Below are 14,438 nucleotides of genomic sequence, written 5' to 3'. Positions count from 1 at the left end.
TGGGACTAAAACCCTAGATGTTGACCTAGTTACAGTTATAGGCAACGTAACAGAGTCCTGCCCTTGGTATCAGCAAAGGCACTTCCATAAATCTCTTTCTGAGATTTATGAGATTCCATTACCATCTGTGACTGAGAGGTCTGGCAACTGTCACTGTTGCATTGATGAAGTCATCCTGAGTCCTGCTCTTGGTTTGTTTTAACAGTCTTCACTGATTCAGTCTATACTAGCATTCTCTCTCTCTCTCTCTCTCTCTCTCTCTCTCACACACACACACACACACACACACACACACACACACACACACACACACAGGTATAATGGACTTTTCTGTCAACCTTCTAAGTTTTAACGGGCTAGAAAATTGTTTCATTGTGACTTTTTTTTTCGATTCTGTCACTCAGAAATTTATTTAGGGTTATTATTTAATTTGGAGAAATTTGGGTGAGAATTCAGATGAGTCCCAGCCTTTAGTCTGACTTCTTGGCTCTGGATCTCTCACCACTAATCTTAATTGCATTGAATTTGCTTATGCAATCAAAAATATAAACAAAAACATGTCTATTTTGCTTTCTGTTATCCTCTCCCTACCCACAGATCTGAAAGGTAATTTATCATTTTTCCTCTAAATATTTTTATGAAATGAACTTTTATATATAGGTCATACATTCATTAGAGATTGTCCTGATAATTAAGGTTTTATTCTAATCCTAATTCCTTCTATGTGGATTAAAATTGTGCAACATACAGTAAAAGAGACTGTGGTAGAGCTTTGAGCCAATGACAGTTAAATAAAGGGTCCATGGTCCCTTCCAATGAAGTAGATCTCAGATTTTCCTCATGATATGAGATACCTTCTTCCACTAGGACCTGTTTTAATAGGGATTGCAAATATGCAAATATGTAAATGAGCCATGATAAAATACAGAATCTTAATGGCAGACAGACCTTATTCTGAAGGGTCAAAAACAACATATCAACATAGAGGATATAGACTGGTTGAAGTATGGGTCAACTCCACTGACTAAATGTTCATAAAATGGTTAGTCACCTGCACATGTTGGATATGAGAGACTTATCTAAATAAATTTAAAAAGCATCAAATAAGTAAATTATTTTAGATAACAAAATTAAATTTGACAACCTTCCAAGGCATCAATACATCTCATCCATGCTGGGTTTGGACATGAAAATTGAGTAAAAGAGCATAGAGATAACTTTGTCAGCATTCTTTTCATTGAGCAAGAAGAGTGTCTTATAAATTTATAACTTCGTAAACTAGTAGTGAACATTATATTAAAGTTTGAGGCTAACTATAAGAATCCATCTATCCCTGCATGATTTATATAGAATAACAAATTAATTAATAATGATTGCAATAGAATGAGTCCAAATAATTATTTGTCAAACTAACAGAAGGGTTTACCCAGGAATTTTGTTCTTACTCCAGTAGGTAGGGTCTTTGTTTTTAATCTAACACTATGTTAGTATATTCATTTGCTTTTATATATTGTATGATTAGGTTATTCTTTGGATTGACCTCTATTTTTAGCTGGTACTAGTTATTACAATTCTTGGTAATAGCTAAATTTCTGTTACTGTTAGAATGTTAGCTTCCTCACTTTAATGGGGAATGTTTACATATATATATAATATATTATATAATATACTTATATATTTATATATATTTAGTACTCTCTCTATTATATATATACATATATTTGATAATTAACTGTAATTTTCCATACAAAGGAATAATTTTTTGAGCACACACTTGGACAAAATTGCAAAACTATTTTTTCATTTTTAATACTACTAAGTTGGTTTTACATTTTTAAAAATTAGCTAAAGGTTTGTGTACTATATGTTAAAATATTGATTTGACTTCTCAATTTAATTTTTTTTCAACTTTATTCATCATTGATTTTGTTCAGGATTTATAGTTTGGTGTTGAATTTTTTAAATTATTGGTTTTCTAGTGGTATATATATGAATGTCATTATTTCTGCTTCCAATTTTACTGATTTTTTTCAGTGTCTTTTTCAGAATTTATAATTTATTGCTTAATTTTTCAATTTTTGATTTTCTAAGTTGTTTATGTATGTGTGTGTTTATTACATGCCCAGTTCATTTTTGTCTTGCTGTGGTTGAAGAAAGTGTTTAGGGCTGATTTTTCCTAATAGTTATTTTAAACAATTCTACAAATTTTGTCATTGTTTTATTCTTATCATTGTCTTTACTAAAATTATCTATTGTTGCTATTTCATCTTTGACTCCTATTATTTACAGTTGTTATTTTCCAGCTAATTTTCTTTTTTCTTTTATTTATTTTTTCATGTATATGCACATGTATATTTTTAAGTTGCAAAATATCCTTCTGCCCTCCCTTCCCAGCTCCCTTTCATCAGGAATGAACAGTTAGATTAGCATCACACATACTCCATTCTGATAAACATGTTTACAGATTAGTCCTTTTTTGGCATAAGGAATTAGTATTAAAAGAAATAGAGTCAAAAGAGATAATTTATAAAGTGCTCATCAGATTCTCAAGGGTTGTTTTTGTTTTGTTTTCTTTTGTTTTTCTTCCTCTGGATGAGGATAATATTGTCTATAATCAGTCTAATACAGGTGTCCTAGCTCTCTGAACTGCTGAGAAGAGCTACTTACATCAAAGTTGATCTTTTCATAACTTTGTCATTAATGTGCACATTGTTCTCTTGGTTCTGTTTCCTTCACTAAATTTCTGTTACTGTTAGATTAGTACCTTCCTCACTTTAGTGATATCAGATTCTGTAAGTCATTCCATGCTTCTCTAGAGTCTGACCATTTATGGTTTCCTTTAGAATAATAATATTCCATAGTTTTATGTACCATAACTTGTTTAGCCTTTCCCCAAGTGATGAGCATCCCCTCAATTTATAATTCTATGCCATTACAAAGAGGACTGCTATGAATATTTTGGAATGTATGGGACTTTTCCCATTTTTATGATTTTTTTCTGGATATAGGTCTAGAATTGGTATTGCTGAATCAAAGAGAATGAACATTTTTATCACTCTTTGGGCATAGTTTCATATTGCTCTCCAGAATGGTTGGATCCATTCACAACTCCACCAGCAATGCGTCAATGTCCCAATCCTCCCACAACCTCTCCAATACTGATCATTTTCCCATTTTTCATCATGAGCAATCTGATAGGTGTAAGATGATACCTCATTGTTGTTTTAATTAACATTTCTCTAATTAATGATTTGGAGCATTCTAATATGATTATATATATATATATATATATATATATAGCTTTAATTTCTTCATTTGAAAACTGTCTGTTCATATCCTTTGACCATTTATCAATCGAGGAACTTTTAACCATATAAATTTAATGCAATTCTCTATGTATTTTAGCAGTGAGAACTTTATCAGAACTCCAGCTTTCTACTTTCTTTCTAATTTTGGCAGCATTGATTTTATTAGCACTTTTTAATTCAATAAAGTCAAAATCACTTATTTTGAAGTTTATAATGAACTCTTGCTTGGCCAAAAATTTGTCCCCTTTCCATAGATCTGATAGATGGAATATTTTTGGTCTTTTAATTTATCTATAGTATCACCTTTTATATCTAAATCCCATACCCATTTTGACCTTATTCTGGTATAGAGTGTGAGATGTGGGTTATGTCTAGTTTGGACCATACTATTTACCATTTTGCCTAATTTTTATCAAATAGTGAGTTCTTATCCCACAAGCTGATGTCTTTGGGTTTGTCAAACAGTAGATTGCTGTAGTCATTTACTATGGCTTCCTTTGAACCTAAGCTACTCCACTAATCCAATACTCTACTTCTTAACCAATACCAAGCAGTTTTGATGACTGCCACTTTATAATATAGCTTTAGATCTGGTAGAATTAGGCCACCTTCTTTTACATTTTTTTATCAGTTCCCTTGCTATTCTTGATCTTTTGTTACTCCAGATGAATTTTGTTACTATTTCTTCTAGATCAGTAAAGAAATTATTTGATAGTTTAATTAATTTGGCACTGAATAAGTAATTTAATTTGGGTAGAATTGCCATTTTTATTTTATTAGCTTGACCTAACCATGAGCAATTGACATTTTTCTAATTATTTAGATCTGACTTTATTTGGGTGAAAAGTGTTTTATAATTGTGTTCATGCAGTTTCTTGGTTTGTCTTGGGAGATAGATTCCCAAGTATTTAATGTTCTCTAAAGTTACTTTAAATGTAATTTCTCTTTTTATCTCTTGCTCTTGGGCTTTGTTGTTCATATATAGAAATGCTAAAGATTTATGTGGATTTATTTACTATCCTACTACTTTTCTGAATTGTTTATTTTTAAGGAGTTTTTAGATGATTTTCTCTGGTTTTCTATATGGTTTTCTATATGGTTTTTCTATAAGTATACCATGATATCCTCTGTAAATTCTAATTCCTTTAATTCATTTTTCTTCTCTTATTGCTACAGCAAGCATTTCTCATACTATATAGAATAGTAATGTTGATAATGGGCATCCTTGTTTCACTCCTGATTTTACTGGAAATGCTCTGAGTTTATTCCAATTACATATAATATTGGTTGATGGTTTTAGACAGATTCTATTTATTATTTTAAGGAATGGATGTTGCATTTTATCAAAGGCTTTTTCAGCATCCATTGAGATAATCAGATGATTTCTGTTGGTTGTGCTATTGATATGATTAATTACGTTGAGGGTTTTCCTAATATTGAAGCATCTCTGTCTATCTGATATACTTGCTGTAGTCTCATTGCTAAAATTGTATTTAAGAATTTTACATAAATATTCATTAGGAAGATTTGTCTATAGCTTTCTTTGTCTGCTTGGTTCTTCCTGGTTTAGGTATCAGCACCATATTAGTGTCACAAAAGGCGTGTGGAAGACCTCTTCCAATTTTTTTAAATAACTTATATAGAATAGGAATTAATTGTTCCTTAAATGTTTGGTGGAATCCACTTGTAAATATATCTGAACCTGGAGACTTTTTCTTAAGGAATATATTAATGGTTTCTTTGATTTCTTTTTCTGAAATAGGATTATTTAAGTAATTTATTTCCTTTTCTGTTAATCTGGGCAATTTATATTTTTGCAAATATTCATCCATTTCACTCAAGTTATTTAATTTATTGGCATACAGTTTGGCAAAGTAGCTCTGAATTATCTCTTTAATTTCCTCCTCATTGGTGGTTAGTTCACCCTTTTCATTTTTGATACTGATAATTTGGTTATCTTCTTTCTTTTTAAAAAAATCAGATTGACCAAGGGTTTGTCTGTTTTATTGACTTTTTCATAAAACCAAGTCTTAGTTTTTTTATGAGATCAATGTTTGTTTTGCTTTCAATTTTATAGATCTCTCCCTTGATTTTCAGAATTTCTAGTGTGGTATTTAATTGGGAATCTTTAATTTGTTCTTTTTCTAGCTTTTTAATTGCATAATAAATTCATTGATCTCATCTTTCTCAATGTTATTCATATAGGCAGTTAGACATATAAAGTTTCCCCTCAAAAATGCCTTGGCTGGATCCCATGAATTTTGGTATGCTCTCTCATTAGTATCATTTTCTTGGGTATAATTATTATTTCTATTATTTGCTGTTTAATCCACCCATTGTTTAAGATGGAGTTACTTAATTTCCCATTAGTTTTTGGTTTATCTTTCCATGACCCTTTATTACATGTAATTTTTATTCATCATGGTCTGAGAAGTGTGCATTTATTATTTCTTCCTTTCTGTATTTGATTAAAAGGTTTTTGTGCCCTAATACAAGGTCAGTTTTGATATAGATGCCATATACTTCCAAGAAAAAAGTATATTCTTTTCTATCCCCATTAAGTTTTCTCTCTATCTTTCTATCATATCAAAGTTTTCTAAGATTTCATTCTCTTTAACATTCTTCTTGTTTATTTTGTGGGTAGATTTATCCATTTCTGAGAGAAGGAGATTGAGGTCCCCAATCATTAAAGTTTTGCTTTCTATATCTCCTTGTAATTCACTCAGCTTTTCCTCTAGGAATTTGAATCTTCTACCACTAGGTGCATTCATGTTTAGTAATGATATAGCTTCATTGCCAATGGTGCCTCTTAACAAGATGTTTTCTTCCTTATCCCTTTTAATAAGATTGATTTTTGCTTTTATTTTATCTGAGATCAGGATTGCTAACTCTGATTTTTTTTTTACTTCATTTGAGACATAATAGATATATATATATATATATACACACACACACACACACACACACACACACATATATATATGTATATATGTGTATATATATATATATATATATATATATATATATATATATATATATATATATATATATATTGTTCCAACCTTTTACCTTTACCCTTTGTGTATCTCCTTGTTTCAAATATGTTTCTTGTAAAAAATATATTGTATGATTCTGGTTTTTATTACATTCTGCTATGTTTCCATTTTATGGGACAGTTCATCCCATTCACATTTACAGTTAAGATTACTAGTTCTGTATTTCCCTCCATACTATTTTCCTCCAATTATATTTTTCTCTTTTCTTTCCTCTTATTCCTCCTCATCAAAATTTTACTCCCCTTCCCTTTTGATTTTTCTTTTAAAATTTAACTTTCACTTTATTTTCCCCTTTATCAATCCCTTTTCCCTTATCTTTCCTTTTTTTCTATCCTCCCCTTCCCTATAGATTAGGATAAGTTTTTAAACCCATGTGGGAATGTATCTGGAATAATAATTTGATCCTCTAGGTCAAATCCATTTTTTGCTGAGGCTGGGTTCTGAACCCTGACTTGTCATTGCTCAAGATGTTGCCTATGCAGTCCAACCCTTGCCTTTGATTCTTTCCTACTTTATGTCCAGGTTCTGATTTAGCACTGGTTTGTTCCTGACCCAATCCTATTCCCAGGGTTCAAACTTTGTTTGGGGTTGGGATTCTCCCTGCTGGCTTTCTGTCTAGCTGCTGGGACCCTACTATTGTTAAACTATCTGAACCTGGACTGCAATGTGGTTAAAAGCCCTCTGCTGGCTTTCCCACTCTCCTGCCTCCTGGACTTTACTTCCCCTTTTCCCCAAAGAAAGAGACATTCACTGAAGATCCTCCATGCTGTCTACCATTGAAAATGTCTTTGAATCTATTTTTCTTGGTGGAATCTGTAGCTTGAATGTTAGTGTAGAGGTTTCATTTATCTTTGGTAGGGAAAAGCTCAGGGACCATGCTAGCTTCATGTCACCATCTTAACTGCATCCCAGAAGTTGATCTACAGTTAATTTTCAATCCTTTCTTTAATGGTCCTTAGTTACAGGCAATTTAATTTCATTGTGGTCATTAAAGGACAAGTTTTTCAATGATCATAGTGGTAGATAAGACCAGGGAACTATAAATTTTAAGCAGGTCCTATGATATTTGGTCAAGAGGTTAATATGTTTGCTGCCCTTTGAACTTTCCAAGCTTCAGACTCAGATTTGGGGTAGGAAATACAAATGTACTCTTGGCCCTGAGTGAAGTACCAGTAGAAAGTTTTCTGGATACATCCTCTGTCAATTAGCTAAAAGAATCTGAAGGTCCAAAAAGGATAGAGCTGCCTTATTCTCTGAGGGTACAGATGCCCTTTCTGTCTCAGAAGCATAGTACTGAGACCTACACTGATTCCTACATTTTCCTCTGTGGCAAAGTAACAAGGTTCTGGCCTGCTACCATACTTTAGATCTAGGTCTGAGATAATCTCTCTAAAATCAGTAACACAGCGTCATTGACTGCCCTTTTATTGCTGTTGTAACTATTGTAAAGAATTGTGTCTAACTCTTTGTTAGGAGTTTTCTTGGGAAAGACTACACTGGTATGTTATTTCCTTCTCCTGCTCATTTTATAAATGAGGAAACTGAGGGAAAAAAGAATAAGTAACTTGTTCAAAATCACATAGTTAAGCAACTATCTGACTACAGATTTGGATTGATGTTTTTCTTATTCTAGGTGTGGTCTATCTCTTCCTTGGACCACCATTTTATTCCTTTTAGTCTTCAAAGCACAATTTTGGCAACAAAATTGATGATCATAGAGGCAAAAAACAAAAATATGTGATATAAAGATGAGGCACTTTTGGATGTAAATGATGCATATACACTATGTAAATATAGCAATTAACAGTGCAATTCTGTAAGACTAGGACAGAATGCTTCAATATCTTTTATTTTTCACCCTCTCATTTGCATTGGACATTGGGAGTCAATAAGGAAATTATAATTAGATATTAACCTTAAAGTCTCCTCTGGGTGAAATCTGTTCTCAATCAATTAATTAATTAAGGTTTGTCCTGAAGTTTTGAAGAAGATCACGACATCAGGAATGTCATGACAAGCACCTGAATTGTATTTGAATGAGGGGGATGCTATGCTAAGTAACTAGTTTCAGTTTCTCTTGCAGAACCGTCTGGTCTCAGTGGCCAGATATGAATCAGGACAACTAGAGATGGCCCTGCATGTGAGGCAATCAGGATTACAGAGACTTGCCCAAAGTCACACAGCTAAGAAGAGTCAAGTGTCTGAGGTCTGATTTGAACTCAAGCTCTCCTGACTCGGAGGCCAATGCTCTATCCACAGCACCACCTACCTGCCCTCAATATAACAACTTTGAATGGAAGAAGTGCTACCTCTTCAATTTCTTGCCTAAGAAATGACAAACTCAAGAACTGAGGTCTTTAGGAAGCAAAACCAGAGAGACTGCTGTCAATCCTAGGTTAAGGATCTTTGTTTTTCTGAATAAACAAAGTAGTACTCTAGATGAAAAGGCACAATAAGTAGAACATGAGCATGAAGTTGGCATTGGTAGAGATGACCATCAAAGACCAAAGTCAAGGAATACCACAGATCAACCAGTTTAATATGGATGCTTCTACTCATGAGGAACCAGCTCAGGAGCCAAGTAAGCTATCTGTTATAATCTGAATAAAGTAATATCATGACTTGAAAGTTAAGCAGAAGCTAAGACAGTAGATCAACTGGTTCAGGTGTAACATTGTGCTTTAAGGAGAATCAACCCAGCAGCATAACAACTTATCCATTACCATTCTCAGAGCCACATCTGATAGGGAATTCATTAGTTCTCTACAGAGAAAGAAAATCTAAGCACTAACATTCTAGAATTGTTTGTTGTTTTGACCACCTGTATTCCTTACATGTCTATCTGTTGAGGATTAGGTTATTGGTGGAATTGGGATGTATGAGCTAATCTCCTTGATTCTACATTATCACTTGGGCATTTTGTGAAAAAGGAAGTAGTTGGGCAGTCAGAGTTAACTTTTATTCCTAAGTTTCTCTTCAAAACAAACCTCCTTTGTAACTGTTTTTAACCTCCTTCCTAGAGAAATTATGCTGACTTTTTAATAATTATCTTGAACTGCTTTTGCAAGGGTATATTTGAATGTTTTTTTTTATTAAATAAAACTTTGAGCTCTCAGGCTCTGAGTGATCCATTGCAATAGATGCCGACTATTAACCTAGAAAAGTACTTCTCTCTAAATATGCTTTAAGTTTGTGTCAGTCCTATAACCACCACTCTGTATGCCCACTGTGAATATTTTTCAGGGAGTGTATCACAAGTTTTTGTTAGAGAATGTTTTCCAACTGTTCTTTCTATATTTTGAATAAATGTCTTTATTAAAATTCTGTATACTGCCTGATTATTAATGGGAATCAGTGAATGATCATAAAATACACTCTTCAGAATAGCAAATCACAGTGCTTCTTCTAGAATCCAAGCTAATATTTGACATTCTGGAGGCTCAAAATGTCAATACAAGAGTAAGATAGAGAAATAAGTTCAGAGGAAATATTACATTTATTATATATGAAGTGTATATATATTTATGTACATATATATATATATTTATATACATACCCAAAATGCATGTACACATATGTGTACATTTAAATTTGGACTATGGGTAAGATTTGAAATGAACAATAACTAAGGAATTCAAAGAGCAACTAATAAATACCAATTCAAGTATTATAATTAAAATCACATTGATACAGACTACAGTGATGGAAATTTCATGTCAGAATATGGGGGAAATTGGTTTATAAGGAGTTTTCTGCCATTACACTAAGAATATTTTTAAAGTTTGTGGATACATTTATCAGGTAATTCTCAATATTTTCTTCTAAGAAAAGAATGATGTGAGTATCTATATGATGGAGATACTGAAAACAATAAAATCTCAATTTTCAACAGTTTTGGTTTCCATATAAAAATTCAGTTTCTAAAATGACAAGTAAAAAAATTAGTTACAGTAATTATTAAGAATATATGTATTGCAACTGAATTTTCTATGATCATTTATGAGTTCCTATCTACTGATCAATTACAACTATCATTCACTACTTTGCTAGAAGAGATTTGAGATATGTTTTCCACATTCAAAAAAGAAATTAAGACATGAAGATTTGAAAATTTAAATAACAAGATTAAAGATATCATAGCTTGATATCATTATTTATAAACAATTATAGAGATCCTAAGTACAATATAAGTTGAGAGGCAGGCATGTACTGATGATTATTTTGGAGAAACATCAATGAGCAAGTAGAATTTGAACATGTATCTTCAGAGTAAAACAAAGTCAAAGTGCCTTAAAAATAAGTGCTTCCTAAGTGTTTGTTGAATATTTTTATTAAATTAATTACTCCTTGGAAAGTGGTATTATCTAGATAAGCAAATAGAAAAAGAAAGAAAAGGTGATTCAGATAAACTGAATAATGGCAAAAAGGCAGAAATAATCAAAGCTTCTTGAGGGGACATTGAATCTTGGCTTCAACAGCAGATTTACACAGAAGAGGAATAAAAGATAACTTTGTAAATTAGGTTGGAATAAGTTTTTTTTGAGCAATGACAGGGATAGAAATTTGGATTGTATCCAAAAGGCAACAGTCTTTTGTTGATTTTTGAATATAGGGTTGAAATTATGAAAGAAATGTTTCAGAAAGATTAATATGGATGTAGTATACTTAAAGAATTGGAATGGAAAAAGACTAAAAGTCTTTATCACCAATTAACAGGTGACAAGATTTTGACTTAGGTTAGTGATAGCAGGAAAGAAAAGGAAAGGATAAAGGTCAGAGATACCATGAAGGAACCAACAGAAAAAAAGTAGAGTTTAGAAATAATCCATTAAATGGAGAGAGAAGAGTTTAGTAAGTAGAAAGTTTCAAACCTGGATAATGGGGAAAATAGTGATTCTGACAGATTAGCACTTTTTTCCTTGTTAATTCTATCTAATTAGAAACTTCCTCTACAATCTACTCTGAAAAAACCATCCTACTACTCTCTGTTTCAGTTAAACTGTCTTGACACATTCTGTGACTTGCATAATATCATTTTGACCATGACAATGTTAAAATTTCATTGCTCAAAAATATTGCTTGTTTTCCTCTCATAATTATGTTTAAAGATTTATTTGCTAAAGATAGAGAGACAACAAAAGGAAAACCATCTGGCTAACTCTAGAACATAACTTAGACTGAAAGAATCACTGAAATGCAGAGAAGCCAGATATTCACTTCTCTTTCTATTCAAATAATTTGTGCTAGAAGAAATGATGGAACCAAAAGCAGCTTTTCTCATATTTAGGGAAATTTTAAAAAAAATGTACCTTCAGTTCTAATACATTTCAAATAATTTCTCCTATGTGAATTCTGACTTAAAAGTCTCCCCACCAGATTTTTAAAAATAAATAGAATTCAAATTTTATTTACAAAGACTGGCAATCAGGTGTAGCAATTCATAGCTTCATCAACTTATCAACATCAACATATATTAAGATTCCTCATTTTCTTCTAATGACTTTTTTTGACTAGCAATGAAGCATTTCCCCTTGCATCTTGCATGCCAGAAAAATATCTTATTGAGACCTACCATGGAGAAATCACTGTCAGATTTTGATCCCTTACTGAGCCAGGAAACCTCAGATCTATGGAAGTTACAAAGGAACAATTTGCTAGATGATTTGCTGAAAATAGAAGATACACAGTTTATCTCACTATTTACCAGCAATATGAGCTGACTGAGAAATGAGGATGAAAGCCCTGAATTTCAGGTATCTGCATCCCCAGGTAAACTATATTCAGCATCTACAATTTCATACTTGAACTATCCTGGAAAGAATGACTTCAGGCTTTGTTTTCTGCAATCTAGAAGGGCCAAGTCTGTCATCTGCAAATATACCCATGAATAGAATAAGTTATTTTGCCAGCTGATCAAGCCACATCCTATTCAGATGTGGGTAATTTCCCAAGTCCTGCTATGGTTATTTCTAAGATGTCACCAAGGTGATTAAGCTCTGTTCCCACTATGAATGATGGACTAAGTACAAAGATACCCTGACACTCCCATAGTGCTATGAATGGACTGTACCAGAAGAACTTGACTCTTGACCACACTGTTCAAACACAGAACATGTTTTCTAATTGTTATATGTTGTTTTTCATTCATCATGAGTGACCAGGAAGTAGCTGTCTTCAGAACCCAAACTTGTCGACAACTTGCACAAAAATCCTATGACCTGAGACTGTTGTTGCCAAAAACCGATATAAAGGTGTTCTGTCTGGAGTGATTTGAAAAGGAAAGTGGAAAAGCTGTAAAGGGTTTGTAATGGATGGAGAGCTTGAACCTGAGGTGGAAATAACAGCATTTGCTCATTTTCAACTTTCTCTGTAAACTTTGGACTCAGGCAGATAAGTGATAGAGAAGACTTGACTCTTGCTGCTCTGTCCTCAGGAGATGTGTACTCTGCTAGGGGTAATTAAGTGAAAGCTCTTCTTCTCAAGCTTTTTTTAAGGGAACTGGAAAGGACTAGAGTCCCTTTCTTGGCTGTAGCTGCCAATCAGTTTTTAAAGGCTCCAACTCAGCTTCCTTTACTGATGAAGCTCTTCAGAAGGTCATGGTCCATTTCTGCAAAGCCTGGAGTCTGTGTAACAACAGTCAAATGATTGATGCAAAATCGGAAGCAGAATTCCTCTAAGTCCTGGGCTTCATACTTCACCGCGGCTGAAAGCAGAGCAGTGGCATTGTCCTCACAGATCCCTTGCTTGATAGTTTGCTGACAGAGCTTTTTGAATTGATTATCTCTGTAAAATGTAGCCAGATCTAGTAGTTCTATTGCATCCTCTGGAGGAAGATTGATACTGTCTGTCTTTTTTTTTTTTTAGGTTTTTGCAAGGCAAATGGGGTTAAGTGGCTTGCCCAAGGCCACACAGCTAGGTAATTATTAAGTGTCTGAAACGGATTTGAACCCAGGTACTCCTCTGGTGCTTTATCCACTGCACCACCTAGCCACACCTGGTCTGTTTGTAAGGAAACCTAAGGACTGAATATTTTAGTGATGCCACCACCATGTCACAGAGTTTATCTGTTCCTTATGAATTCCCAGAGTTTGGCTGTAATTGTAATACAATTCATTACAACTATATGTGCAAAAGTTCCTGTATGGAGGAAGTGAACTAGCAAATAATCTTCACCATCATAATCCTGGAAGATTCCAGTAGTCAGCTTCTTAGATATCGAAATGTTGAAATAAATCGACATATGTGCCAGCCCTGGAAGAGATCGGAGGAATGAGGAAAATTTCAGAAAATGAGTCAAGAAGGGAGATCATAATCCACATCCCTCCTCTAAAAGCAACAAGTGCCCATTACCCACAACTCTTGGAAGAACTCCCAAGACTAAAAAGAAGCTAATGGAGGGGGGTATATCTCACCCTCCAGATCTGAGGTTGCCACCACTATGAAGTGTTTAGAGATCTGAAGAAGCTTTTGAACTGAAGTAAGTGGAAAAGAACCTAAAGGGAGCTGTACCCATCGAAATCCAGGAGAGGAGATTCTATCTGCCTAAGCAAAAAAAAAAAAAAAAAAGAATTTTTGGTGAAAAATGAAATTCCTGAGTAGGACTGGTACAACCACTCACACCCCAAAGACCCTATGTTTCTTTTTTCAAATTAATTAATTACTACAAAGATAGTTTGAAAGACTTTTATTTCCATATTTTCTCCTTCCCTCCCTCTCTTCCCTGACCCTCTGTTTCTTATTTTTCATATGTAGTCTCTCCACTACACTGTAGTCTCATCTTTGGAAAATGCCATCTTTACTTCTTCCCCATCTTCTTAAATAACTAAGCCTCAGACAAGATTAAGGTGCTCCTCACTAAAGCAGATAAATTAAAGGAAAGTGACACTTTTGTTATGTCCTCTCTTCAATTAACCTTATTCTCTCACTTTGTTGTTCAGTCATCCAACTCCTCTTGTCTCCAAGGACCATAGCATTTCAAGACTATCCATTTGGTTTTGCTGGCAAAGATACTTGAATGGTTTGCCATTTCCTTCTCCAATAGATTAAGGCAAACATAATTTGAGACTTGCTTAGG

General features: G+C 33.4%; 1 pseudogene; it reads left to right on the top strand.

Moving 5' to 3' along the window:
* Window positions 1–12,513: 12,513 nt before the first annotated feature.
* LOC141499354 (cellular tumor antigen p53 pseudogene) lies at window positions 12,514–13,963 on the top strand (annotated as a pseudogene).
* The last annotated feature ends 475 nt before the right edge of the window (window positions 13,964–14,438 follow it).

The sequence above is a fragment of the Macrotis lagotis genome, chromosome X (genome assembly GCF_037893015.1).
Source record: "Macrotis lagotis isolate mMagLag1 chromosome X, bilby.v1.9.chrom.fasta, whole genome shotgun sequence".
Classification (NCBI taxonomy): domain Eukaryota; kingdom Metazoa; phylum Chordata; class Mammalia; order Peramelemorphia; family Peramelidae; genus Macrotis; species Macrotis lagotis.
The sequence above is the reverse complement of the archived record's forward strand: the minus strand, read 5'-3'. Positions and strand labels throughout refer to the sequence as shown.